A 13656-nucleotide genomic window follows, 5' to 3' on the forward strand; every position below is an offset into this window, starting at 1 on the left:
ATGACCCAGTCGTTGCCACCACCATGCTGGGAATGTTGATTTATCCCAACAATTTCTCCAAATCCCAAGGTCTCAACTAGCTGTGGTACAAAGATTCATCCACCGAAACTGAGACCGAAAACACAGGGTTTGCAGCACGTCATGGATATATTATCACCAAGCCCGCCAACAAAGGATTATTTTCATTCACCATACCCCTGAGACACATTTTCGGCTTTGCAGACGATTACAACAAGATTGAGTATGGATTCAAGCACGAATTGTCACTAGTGTGCGCCTTGGACGACAATGCCATCCTACTGCTGCCGTCAATGGCATGGGGAAAAGTAAAATCTCTTGGTTTGTTTCTCACGTCCTTCCTTTCTTCTGATAAAAAAAATTAGGTTGTACAAGACAATCCAGAACAAGAGTAAGATCGATTGAGGTTTCCGAATACGACAGTGTGATTTTACAAGTGTTACCCAAACATTACAGTTCCACTAGTGTTTGTCTGTCAAGAGCGGTCCGGAGAAACCGAGATACATCATCGTAGCATTTCAGTACGGTAAAAGTACGATCAGACGGTTGCGAACTATCTACGTCACTCTCAACGCAGAACGCTACCCGGTGATAAACTTCAATGCCAGTTTCACACAAACCAAGATCGCCAGAGTGTACAAGAATATCGCTGACTTCTGAAAAAACTACTTCAACATGGGCCGTTTTATTAGCAACTGCAACATTCACCCCTCCGATTTCGTCGATCTGTACCCACTGTATGTCATTGATGTGAGTCACCAGTCCGAGAGGTTGAAAGAGTTGACCGTTGACATTCAGATCCTGATCGAGTTCGAGCACAAAGTACCTGCAAACACCGAGACATTTGCACTTGTAATTTCCGACAGAATTCTGCAGTTTTAATCCGATGGTCAGGAGATGAACGTCGTGTTCAAAAAGTCAAAAAATGAATAAAATTCACCTACAAGTAACTCCTCTTTGCCAGCCGCCCTGCCGAAGTCTACGCGATCGTGGTGAAGGTAAAAACTGAAAAATATAACTGTATCGAAGAGTGGAAGCAAAAATATGTGACAATGATGTACGGTGTTAACATGAATATCAATTATATGGTCATTTTTATGAATTTTCTGTTTACAAAACTTTTGAATTTTTCGAAAAACTAAGGATTTTCTTACCCCAGGAGTAGATTACCTTGGCCGTATTTGGCACAACTTTTGGGAATTTTGGGTCCTCAATGCTCTTCAACTTTGTATTTGTTTGCCTTTTTAACTATTTTGATCTGAGCGTCACTGATGAGTCTTATGTAGACGAAACGCGCGTCTGGCGTATAAAATTATAATCCTGGTACTTTTGATAACTAAGTACCATAATAAAGGATAACAAATGGTTGCAGCAAATTGCTAATAACACCAGCCCCAAGCATGGGTTTTCCTTCGTCGTTACTGGAAACGATAGCCAAATCCTTACCCGTTTCAACCCCCACAGCAACTCAAGGAAATCAAGACATACGAGATGGCATTGGTGAACCTGGAAACCAACAACTCCATCCCTAACATTCATATACAGGTAACAATTCCTTCCGTTACTCTCCCGACGATTGTGCCAACTGGTTATCGCACTGAGCACAGGTTCCTATGACATCGAAGACATTGGACACCTACGGCTCAACAAACACAAAACGATGATCATCATCGATGCCAACCGGGTGACCCTAATAGCAACACTGACCCTCGCCAGACTCTATCAAGTAGACTTCAACGTTGTCAATTATAGCACCAACACCGTCTTGGGATTCCAGTGGCAGATTTACACGTTCGGTATGATCACAAACGGCTATACAGAAGGGGAGCACCTTGTAAATATCATCAGAATCAACAGCATTCTGGTGAATAGTGATTTCAATCATGGAAGTTATGTAAATGGTTCACAGCAGTCTTCCATCTACAGCTTCTTTTTCCCGCAGACGGTCCTGATATGAAAATCATTCAAATCCCCAAGAACCTAGTATACTTGCCAGTGATCTTGCGAACCAGCAATTAGATGCAAACATATCTCAACGATCAAGACGGCAGGCACATCGATCATAGAGATGAACATCTCACCATCCGTTTTCATCTTCGAGAGGTATGAATAAATGACTTATCACGAACATGGTTTGAACTTGACAAAAGGTCAACATAATAACCTACAACAGGCTGCCAAGAGAGGTTGTCCAGTCTCCATTCGTTTGTCCAATGCAAACCTGGCTCACCTCTCGGCAGGTTCAAAAGATTACCAAGCTTCTCCAAAAAAGGTATTGGTGATATGATTCGGTAGCTGAGTACCACCCAAATGAAGGTAAACATGCAAAAAGTAGGTGGATTACTACCCATGTTGGCAGGGCTGGCAATGAGGGGACTCCCCATGATAGCAAAAGACTATTCTACCAGCCTTGGGTGTTGAAGCCTTGAGCGGTTTGGGTGATGTAGCTGTCAACAATTGTACCTGAAACGTGGTGGATGCGTTTGCACAGTGAATCCCAGTAGAAATGGTCTCTGCCTCGAATCCTCAAACGCCCGGATTACCTATGGGTATAGACTCTACTTGAGGTGTGGTCAGCAATTCCACGACGGAGCCGGTCTGATCTTATATTTAGATGCTAACAGCCCCATACAAAAATCCCCTCCTCGGTATGCTCCTATAAAAAAACGATTTATAAACCGGCCTACTATAATCGAATCAACTCGATGCAGAAATTGGAAGGTATCAAACTACTTTGAACGCCTATGAACGTCTGGACAAAGATGTTTCTGTAGCACTGGGTGCTTGTTCTGTGGTGGTTTGGTGTTAACCAGCAGTACCATGGGTTCAGCTTTGACCGGTACAGGTGTTATATAGCCACCCTTTCTCTGGGGTTTCTAGCTTGCGTGAATGCTACCACTGTAATGGAATTCACACTAATTTCTAGGCATGCAACCAAAAAGAAAAAGAAACACCACGATACATTGCGATTGGTCCAGTCCAAAAAGTCCTTGGTTGAGCAATGTGTCAGCTCTGCTTTAGCTGATGGTGAACAGATCGATGATGCCGAGTTTGGGAAAGTCTTCAACTGCCTCAAAAACTACTACGACCATAAAGATCAGCTGCAGCAATCCATGTCCGATTTCAGCGAGGATCTGTCAAATGTTCCTTTTAGTTTTTTCCCAGCATCCCCAATTCAATGTTTTTTTACCCGATTTTCAGGCCTTAACAACATATCCTAACACTTCCAATCATACCGTCCTTATCAAAAATATAAAATATATTTTTTTTTTAATGTTCATCCCATAGCTCACGATTTGTACAGCTCCATCGGTCTCTCTCTTTGCCTACACGGTGGTCAGCTGTTTGTTTAGTCTTTCACATCTCCAAGTGCGGATATTTTTCTCTTTTAAGCACAAGGTTATATTTTTTGCGAACCCACACTTTGTGTCAACATCTTTAATGTCTTTGACAATCCATGGTGAGTCCTGACCTACTTCTCGCCATTTGAGAGTTTCCTCAACAGTATTTTTCAAAATGTTTACCTCTTGTGCCATATTCTCTCTCTGATCAGACATATTTGTAATCTTACACTCCATTGTGTTTATTCTATTGGTGGATTTTTTTGTGGGTTGTCTTTCTTCCACAAAGTTACATTTTCCCACGAGTACTTCAAACGAGTACAAAAATAATCGACCGGTGTGCACAATTAGTATTTAATAGTATCCATTGGAATACCGACTGACTTTGTATCTACGATTCCCATGTTTATAGAAAAAGCTAATGTTCTGGTGAAGTTGAACATTCAATTGAGCACGGGGAATAGTAGTGTAAAGCTTAGATAAATAACAAGTCATAATGTTACTGCACAATTGGAGATGATTGACGTTTTAGCAGTAGATCTTTAGAATTTTGCAGAACCCACATCCGTAGAAATAATAGACGTCATTACATTAGAAAGATGTTTAGTCGAACATCTTCATGATCATCCAGCTATGTAAAAAGTAACGTTCTTTTTAAGAGACGATTTTAATTTTGAAATTATCCATCCTACCCCCTCCCCCACCCCTTCATATCAATGTACCCATCAACTAAACCTATAGGATACACATTTCCCAACTTATTCAGTATTCAAGACCTTGCAGCTGCTACTCAGATTTTATAAAACGTCATAAGCGTCTGAGCAGAAAGTTGCATGATGAACCATGGTTTTGTCAAAGAACATCGTATCCTGTTTCTTAAAAACAATGTTCATTGCAAGATACCATGTTGATAAATATTCCGTATGAACATCATGCATAAATAATGATGGTCTTGAATAAAATTGAGAATGGGGAATGTGTCAAAGAGACAACAACCACACCAAAGACCAAAAACTAGTCGACGGCCACCAACGGGTCTTCAACACAGCGAGAAAAATATATAATTACTGATGTTGTTTATCATCTTAAATACGTCTTAAAGTTACCCATTTTGGTCCTTCTGTGTATTTAACATTTACTGTTAATATTTTTTTGTTATATACTTATGCCTTGGATCGGTACATCCTCCTATTGTGCTATGGTAAATTTTGAGTTTCTGTCTTTCATTTTTGCAAATTTTCTTTGTCTATATCCCAATTTGTGTTTATTTGTTGAAACAGTTTTTGTTTTATAGTGAATAAAATTATACTGAGTGCCAATGAAAACGCAACACTTGGTTTTTCAAAAATAAAATTTATATTAGAAATGATAATCTTTCAAAATAAATTGTTCTTGAAAATTAACAATTTTAACAATAGATCGATATCAAACAAAAATGTTTCCTTGTCATCTTTCAGGCGCAATAGGTAAACGAAACATCCAATGTCGAATCATCAACTCACAGTCATAACAAAAAATGTTCCAACCCCGTGGTGCAGCGCAATCTCGACAACGCCGTGGAATTGATCATCCCGGGCGTTTAATGTAATCCCGAGGAATGTTTCTCCACTTGTCCCGCAAAGAAAACTCAAGCTGACTTTATGATATTGGTGGTGGTTTTCATCGTCTAAACCATGTCAAATCTGATGCAAAATTTGCTCGATCGGACTAAAATCCGACGAAAAGCATGACTTTTGGCCAAGGCGGGTGCTAAATGTCTATGTACCCACCACTGACGGTTATTTGATACATAATGCATGATTTTTGGTCTACAGAACTCAATGTTTACGCCAAACGGCCGTTCAGATAACACTAAGGAAAGACTGTGGTGCTCTTTAACAATTTCTGCGCAAATGGTGCTTTACTGAAACTGCTCCAAAGGTTCTACCGTGACCATGCACTATTGAACTCTCGTGACCTTTGGACAGCCATCAGAGTCGATATCGGATAAGTTAAAGACCAAATGTATCGGTCTTGCTGAGCGTTTCTTTGCGTTTTGTACCCCGGGATGTGACTTATCATTAAATGATCCATTTTGGTTGAATTTGTGGATGATTGGTGTTATTGTAGACGCTACAACTTCAGTCTTCTCGTAATTGTATGCTGTGAAAGGCTTCATTGGATCATGCCCAAAACTGCATGTCGCTGGTTGTCAGAAAGTCCTGGCATTTACTCAGATGTTTATTGCAGTTTCTTAACAATAAGGGCGGGAAAATTCATGACATTAGCCAAGCTTTAAATGACAAAATCGTGAAAATGGTGCGTATGTTGAAAAGCGGTGAACTCGGTTTATGTCCGTTCAAAATAACCCTTACTTCGCATTTGTTCCAAAAATCACTCAACCGTAAAATCGTCGACAATTGTCTTAAAAGTCATTTTCAACCAACTATATAAAGTTCTAATATAAATAAAATAAAAACTTTAAGATTTTTTTCAAAAACAAAAGTGTTGCGTTTTCATTGGCACTCAGTATATATAACAATGTTAATGTCATTACTGCTGTACCCCAATTTTGACGTTTTTACCTATTATATGTGTTTGTTTGTCAAGATAATGGATGTGTTTCGACTGTCATACTAGTGAGATGTTTAGCTAGCTGTAGAACCAGGTGTGATCCACCATTTTCTTCATAAGAAAATGCCTGTACCAAGTCAGGAGTATGACCGACAGGTTGTTTTCCATTCGTTAAATGTGTTTCAGCTTTTGATTTATTCATTTTGTTATATTTCCTATTTTGCAAATTCGGAATTTCAAAATATATCTATAACATCTTAGATATATTTTGAAATTCCGAATTTGCAAAATAGGAAATATAACAATTTTATAAATGATTTTCCGTTTTGAATTTCCATTGGAGTTCCTTAATTTTTTTATTTTACCTTTTTTAACAGCCAAAATTAAACAAAAGAAATTGAACTCTTTATGATTAGAGAAGGTAAAAAAAGGCGAAGTTTGTAAATTTGAATTGTTTAAATCAGTTATCTATGGACATTAAACGTTTAATGAATCATTGCTTATTTTTGGATTTAATGCATCTTATGTGTTTTTACTTGTAATTATTGAATTAAGCCTCGAGATATTTACTTTTAGATGTTTACTTTTAAATTATAGGCCAATTTTCGGGAAAACAGTCGACTGAGGTAACTGCAAATTCTCGTGGATCTTTTTTTTGTGCATAGACATCAAAGAAATATATTGTAACAGCTTTAAAAAAAAACAGCCGTCTTAATTTAGTTCAAGTAAATTGTGAATATCTAAACATGTAAAACATTAAAACACACATTGGAAGGGACACAACTCTGATGACTCTATGCAATAATTACAAGGAAATGCTATAATTATAAATTTAGCTTCTGATCAATGTGGTACATGTATATAGACACAAGGATAGGTGGTATACTTACCATTTTAAAGGCAACAAAGTTCAATAGGTGTGGATGTAAGCAATAATATACAACTGTAAGGCCTTCCGCAATGAGAAAACTCGGTCGGCTATGAAGGGGCCCCGACACGAAAATCATTAAAGATCATTAAACAATTCAATTGAGAAAACTAACGTCCTAATTCAAAATAAAAAAAAGTTTCCGAAAAGCAAACACTACATACATAAACCAACGACAACCATTTATTCATTAATAAGTTCATTAGTTTTCTCGTTTGAATTATTTAAAATTTAAATTCAGAGTAATTTATAGCTGACTATGCGGTATTGGCTTTGATCATTGAAGAAGGCCGTACAAAGACCGGGGACAGACCTATATTTGTTTATGTTTGTGCCGTTTGGTCTCTTGTTTGGGTTGTCTCATTGGCAAGCAAAACCAAATGTTCTTAATTTTATATTCACTATAGAAGAATATTAAAAAAGTATCCTAGAAATGGGTTTAAAAATAACTTGAACATCTAGTCGAACACGTAATATTTGTATATATATATATAGTAATACATATCCCCCTCAGTACGCTGGAATAATGAAGTTATACTAATCTTGATTCCCATATTTGCTGTGAATTCCAATTTTATAGTTTATTAGTCAACATTGTATGACATTTTAGCATATACAAATGATAGTGTTTTGGTGATGTAACTGTTGGAACAACATCGCAAAAAGTTTTATTTTGATTCGATTCACATATAACAATACAAACATATAACTACGCTCTTGAGAGCTTTTTAACGAATATGAAATAACATACACAATATTAAAACACACAACATGCAAACAAGATATATACGCATCAAATTTTTAAATGCATAGAAACAGCAAAGGCATATTGTAATTCATACAAAGCTTTACTAAAATACATATCTAAACATGCCAAAACTGAGGCACATCTAAAATTTAAGCACAACTAAAATTAAGCACAACTAAAATTAAGCACAATTAAAAATATAGCACACATAATAACATTTAGAGCAATTACCAAATATGAAAAAGCTTATCGACATGCAGAACAACAGCATTTGGAACCATTCCATAACTGTGTAAGGCTCTTAAATTGAGAAAAACTGTTTTCAGTCCTTAAATGGTCAGGTAGGCTGTTCCACAGAGTAGCAGCTGCAAATTAAAACAATTTCTATTAGTTTTTACATGTGGTATATCCAGTAAATTACAATAGCTGAAAGAATATTTACAATCTTTTACATTTAATAGATCATGTAAACAGACAGGCTCTAAATTATTAACTATAAAACAAATTTGCATTGCCATTAATCTTTGCCTTATAATTGGCTGTGAAGGCATCATAGCCTTTCCGAGCAACTGTTGATATGAGTCGCGTGAGAAAACAACCTAACCAAAGAGCAGACAACAGCCGGAAGCCACTTCAACTGGCCGAGAGTATCCCGAACCCAGAGGCAAGTTGTAGCTAGCCGCGAAATAAAGATGTGTACTAGTTCAATGAAAATGGACGTCAAACTCAACTCCAAAACATATAAATCAACTCATCCTCATATATATATATAAACAACTCGTCTAAACATCAATCCAACAATGTTAGATCTGTAAATTTGCTTTCGCAAATTTTTGGTTCTTCCCTCGCCGGGATTCGAACCCATGCTACTGTGATATCGTGACACCAAATCGCCTGCACTGCAGCCGTCCCGCTAGACCACACGACCACCTGGGCTCTTAAAATAGAGCTTTTGCTGGCCGTGTGTTACCTTTCCACGTCAGTTTAAATCTAGCGGCGTACTGCAGTACATGATATATAAGGCATCAAGATGTTATATCATATATATATTTATATCTTTTTAGTGTGGCTAGGTATCTATAACCAGATGAAAAGTGACGTTAGGAACATTTAGTATAATTCGCAAAGTGGTTTAGCCTAAACTCTCATTTAAGATTGAACATTTCTCCGAGTTTGAGTTTTAAATTGAATAATTCTTGTTTTAAGTGTTTCTTTATTCTTAAGTATAATGTTTCTTTATTTCAAATATCCAAACCTGATTTCAGTAATTTACAACCTAATACGATGGCAGTTATTGTTTTCACTAAATGTCTTGAAATTTCTTTTCTCTCCACTGTTATAGAGCGGGGTGCTCATTTTCGCCATATCTTTCTATGTTTTCTACAGTTGGTGTTCAGGTCTATATGTTTTTGAAGTATACTGATATTTCTATATGAAGACAACTTCAAATGCAAAATATTCTTAAGCTTGAAAACGTGTTTGTTTGAAAATAATCATCTGAAAAGTTTGATTAAAGGGTGTTTGAAATTGACTGATGTTTTGTCAATGGGGGATTTATATTCGCCGTATTTATACATCTATTTAAACCTAAATAACTGCAGCTTTAAACAATATTTTTCAAATCAATTTCATTATAGATGAATAGCAGACATTTTCGAAGGTGTACAGAACTGAAATTTAGGGCAATCAGTCAAAGAATTACCAAGAAATACTTCTTTGAAATCGGGTTTTTCGGTCCTTTGCGGTTAGTGCCGCAATTTTGTCGTATTTTAATAAATAATCATATTTGTTATAAAAATCTAATTTACCGGCATATTTCTTCCATTTCAGCTATCCTTTGAAGTTTTTACACCTCAAAATCATAAAATGGCGAAAATGTGTCCCCGGCGAATATGCGCGCCCCACTCTACAAGAAACGTTGTGCGTTAAATGTTAAGGTTAATTTGCGCTTTTGTAATAACACTCTTCGTCTGGCTAGAAAATTGTCGATCAAAAATAGGAAAACAAGCATTTGAAATGTGTTAACCTTACACTGTACGCACATAAATTACGCAAGAAATTCTACAAACTTTCATATTAACAATTAATTGCAACTGCATTTTCTATTAGAAATAAAAAAAAAATAATCATAGGTGTACTTAAAATTCGAAATTTTTTTCAAAAGACACATTTTATTACATACCTGCCAACTTTTCAAAATGCCCATGGGGGTTTTGCGTGCAAGATGGCTATCATAGTCCTAAAAAAAACTTCAAGGGGGCCTTTAAATACATTTTTATGTTGTTTTTTGGCTTCTTCATACTTTTATAAGCCTGAAGTCATTGCAATATTAATTATTTTGTTTAAAAAAGTGAACAAAATTGCTCTTTCAAAATTTCAATTTGGGAGCCTCCATGGGGGAAATCCCCCGCAAATAGTGACAGTTGGCAGGTATGCATTTTTAGTATGCACTGGTCACAATCTTGCATTCAGACAGCTGACAACATATATGTTACATGTCATACGTCTTTGGTATACAGATTAGTAGGAAGGATCTATATACTGTGAATCGGTCTCTGGTAAAATCTAGTTGAAGATCCCAGATTTTGAAAAAAGTGCGGCCCTCTGCCAAGCTGACGATTTGTCAGCAAGTAATCCATGTAAAAAGTATATGCATTTTTCATATATATATGAAGCTCCATCAGTGACAGATTCCGAAATTTTTATAAAAGGGGATCGGGTAGTAACTGCTGTAGATGGGTCCCGCTCCAGTCATACCTCAGTAATTTAATCAACCAACTTTTCCAACAAAACGGGAGGGGGATAGGGGGTCAGTGCCGCCTGGGCCCGTCTTAATCCAACCTTTTCCATAACAGGGACCGGATCCCTATCCGCCTCGCCCTTAATCCGCCTCCGGAAATGTGATATTTATTCAAAATGTTCTTAAAAAGCTGTTGTGAATAGAGATGTTCCAATACCTAGTGTCAACAATCCGTGATCTACTTTCATATTAGTGAAAAAATTGCATTATTTCAGCCAACACACATTTGTCCACTAGATATAACTAATAATTGTTTCAACTGTTGTGCATATTTTTATGCCCCCGCAACTAAAAGTTGTTGGGGGAGGGATATTGTTTTAGCCCTGCACGTGATCGGTATATAAGTTATTTAGCTTTACTGCTTCTACAGTTTTGATGCTAGGAAATTTCCACTTTGCTGGCTGTTTGAACATATATTGGAGGTATACAAGTAGTCAGTGTTTTGAATTTTATTTATATTTGCTTTTTTGGTAGATAGTTGAATTTTGTCATTTTTTTTTAGTATTTAAAACTTGCATGAGAGGATGTTTCCAAATTACTTATCCTACCATGGGCAGATCCAAGGTGTGTCTGGGGGACGCCCTCTCCTTTTGTCGGAAAATTCCATGATTATCACTAAAGCATGACTGATGTAGCCCTTAGGTCAGTCAGTGTCCTCTCCTACTTAGGGAAAAGTTCTGGATCTGCCACTGCCTACAATTTGAATGCTAGCTGAAAGGTTTCACTTTGCTGGCTGTTTGTACTGTTGAAGGTGTGCATGGTGTCAGAGTTTTGATTTTTTTTTATAAATGGGGTGGGGGGGGGGGGATGATTCCAAAATATAATTCCGGGCTTAAAACACGAAATCTCGACGGGTCCCGAATTTAAATTTATTTAAATCCCGACATCCCAAAATTCGAAAAAGAATTCTCGGATACCGAAAGGGTCAATCCCGAAATCCCGAGCTTGAAAACACCCAATCCCGGAGTCCCGATAAAGGTCCTATCTCCCTCATTAATTTGCTTTTTTTGTGAGGTAGCTGAACTTTTTGACTTTTTTTAGTATTTACTTGCACAAGAGGAGCGTTTCCAGATAATTCCTCCCTCATGTTTGAATGCTAGGAAGTTTTCAGTTTGCTGACTATTTGGAAATATATTGAAGGTGTGAATGTGATCAGGGTTTTTATTTTAATTAATAATTGCTCTTTTGGGAGATATTAAAACTAAATGTCATTTGTGGGTTATATATTTTAAAGCGGTTAAACGTTAGTACTGTAACGTTAGTTATTTTAAAATATCATGCACTTTGCTGCAATGCATCTGCAAGGACAATAATATATCAAAGAAAGTCCTACATTGACTTTGTTGTAGTACAGTTACTTCAGAGTTGAGGGGCATCACTTTGCCTAGTTTTTCTCTATCTATATTATATATTTATAATTAAATCTGACTTCCAATATTAATTTACTGATCCTCTTAAACAAATAACCCGTACATAACTCCACAATAACAAGGGCCCTCTATTTTGTATATATTCAATACAAATCCTTTTAAACTTTATTTTATATTGTATATACGTGTCAAGGCTTGTTCTTTCATTGATCAATTGAATTTTTACATTAAGTTCAATACATAAACAAGATAGCCACGTGACTTAATTGGCGGAGACATGAAAAGACTAACGTTTTGCTGGGGGAAAGTGTTATATTCGGTGATTAGTTAGATAATCTCCCTTATTATCCAAATGGCAATAATATTTTAAAACATTGTGATTGGATTGTGACAAAAGAATATATGAAGGTGTGTATATTTTTACGTTATTTCTGTAAATAGTGTATCAGGTTTGATTAAGGTTGGACAGTGACTCATCATGCTTCGACAGTTTAAATATTTTATTGTTTTTCATCAGCAGTTCAATTAAAGAAACAAATTCTTCATACAAAAACATCTAGGAGTTAAAAAATGCAAAACGTGGAGGAATTTTCCTTCACGGGCTGTCATAACCAGATAACTCGACTCGCCGTATGACAGTTCCGGTTGTTAGGTACGCCAGATTGGAGGTTGACGAAAAGACAGAAGAGTTCCCTTAATATCAGCACTTGGCGGGGATGAAAAGATGGGCTGTGATAATACAACAATTATTCTTCTTGGAAACTGACAGCATGTAAAATTGTTTGAAATGTACTACTCAATTCTCTGTATGATGACACACGATCCTGTGATTGTTAAAATCGCACAAAAAAGGGGGAGGGGTCTTTTGATCACACGCGCAAACTCCACAAAATTTCCCATTCTTCACGCTCAACCCAGCCAGGGGTGGATCCAGCAAGTTCAAACAGGGGGTTCCCAACCCAGGATAAAGGGGGGTCGGGGGTTCCAATCACATGTCCCCAATCAATTGAATCGATTGTCCAAAAAAGGGGGTTCCTACCTTCAGAAGTTAGAACACCCCCCTCTGGATCTGCGCCATTGCAACCACAGGTCTGGCAGTTAAGGCTTGTAAAGTTCATCTCTTCAGGCCAACAGAATCTATCTTAAAGTTTCCTAAAATTTACCTACTATTCAAAACTTCAAAAGTTTATCATTAACATTACATTCACCATGTTCACTGTGAGGTTATAAATTAAAGTTTTAAATATTAAGCATACATTGTACCTGCCAAATGTTACTATTTGCGGAGGATTTCCACCACGAAAGCTCTCAAATAGAAATTTTGAAGGAGCAAATTAAATTTGTCCAAAATTTTAATCAAAACAGTTAATATTCTTCAATCTTTAATATTACAATGGCTATAGGATTTAAAAAGTATGAAGTACCCCAAAAAACAACATTAAGATACATTTGAAGGCCCCCTTGAAGTTTTTTAGGACTGCAAGAGCCATCTTGCGCATTAAACCCCCATGGACATATTGAAAAGTTGGCAGGTATGGTTTAGGGGCCTTCAAAGGGGCCAGCTGAAGGCCCCTTACAAGTGTGGGATTTTTTCACTGCATGTACAAGACCAATGGGTTGCCTTTGCCTGTGTCTTTTGCTCTTTGAGTAAGGTTGTTGTCTTTTTGACACATTCTTAGTTTCCATTCTCAATTTTTATATGGGCTATATACTGACCTTCTAGAGGTTAATGTTATATTAAAACTGCATGCACACATTGAACAAGAGAAACTGCAGAAATTCTAATGACAAGTACAGTTAACAGGTCTGAAGTAGTTTATTTAGCGTGACCTTAATAGAAATCCAGATAAGCTACCTAGCTGTTATATTATTGAATTATCTGTATTCACAAAGAATTT

The 13656-nt window shown here is 36.9% G+C and overlaps 1 protein-coding gene across 34 annotated transcripts in view; it reads left to right on the plus strand.

Annotated features, from left to right (window-relative positions):
• The first annotated feature begins 11925 nt into the window (after positions 1–11925).
• The window catches only part of LOC139527410 (RIMS-binding protein 2-like), a 131155-nt gene continuing 129424 nt past the window's right edge, over positions 11926–13656 (plus strand). For 30 of the 34 annotated variants that reach the window (XM_071322830.1, XM_071322825.1, XM_071322828.1 and 27 more), the window contains exon 1: positions 11926–12166. The gene's annotated coding sequence lies outside the window, so the exon portion shown is untranslated. Of the gene's footprint in view, positions 12167–12288; positions 12548–13656 lie in introns of those variants that run through there. The other 4 variants (XM_071322826.1, XM_071322838.1, XM_071322842.1 and 1 more) reach the window with 2 other exon arrangements.

Source organism: Mytilus edulis, chromosome 6, assembly GCF_963676685.1.
Source record: "Mytilus edulis chromosome 6, xbMytEdul2.2, whole genome shotgun sequence".
Lineage (NCBI taxonomy): Eukaryota > Metazoa > Mollusca > Bivalvia > Mytilida > Mytilidae > Mytilus > Mytilus edulis.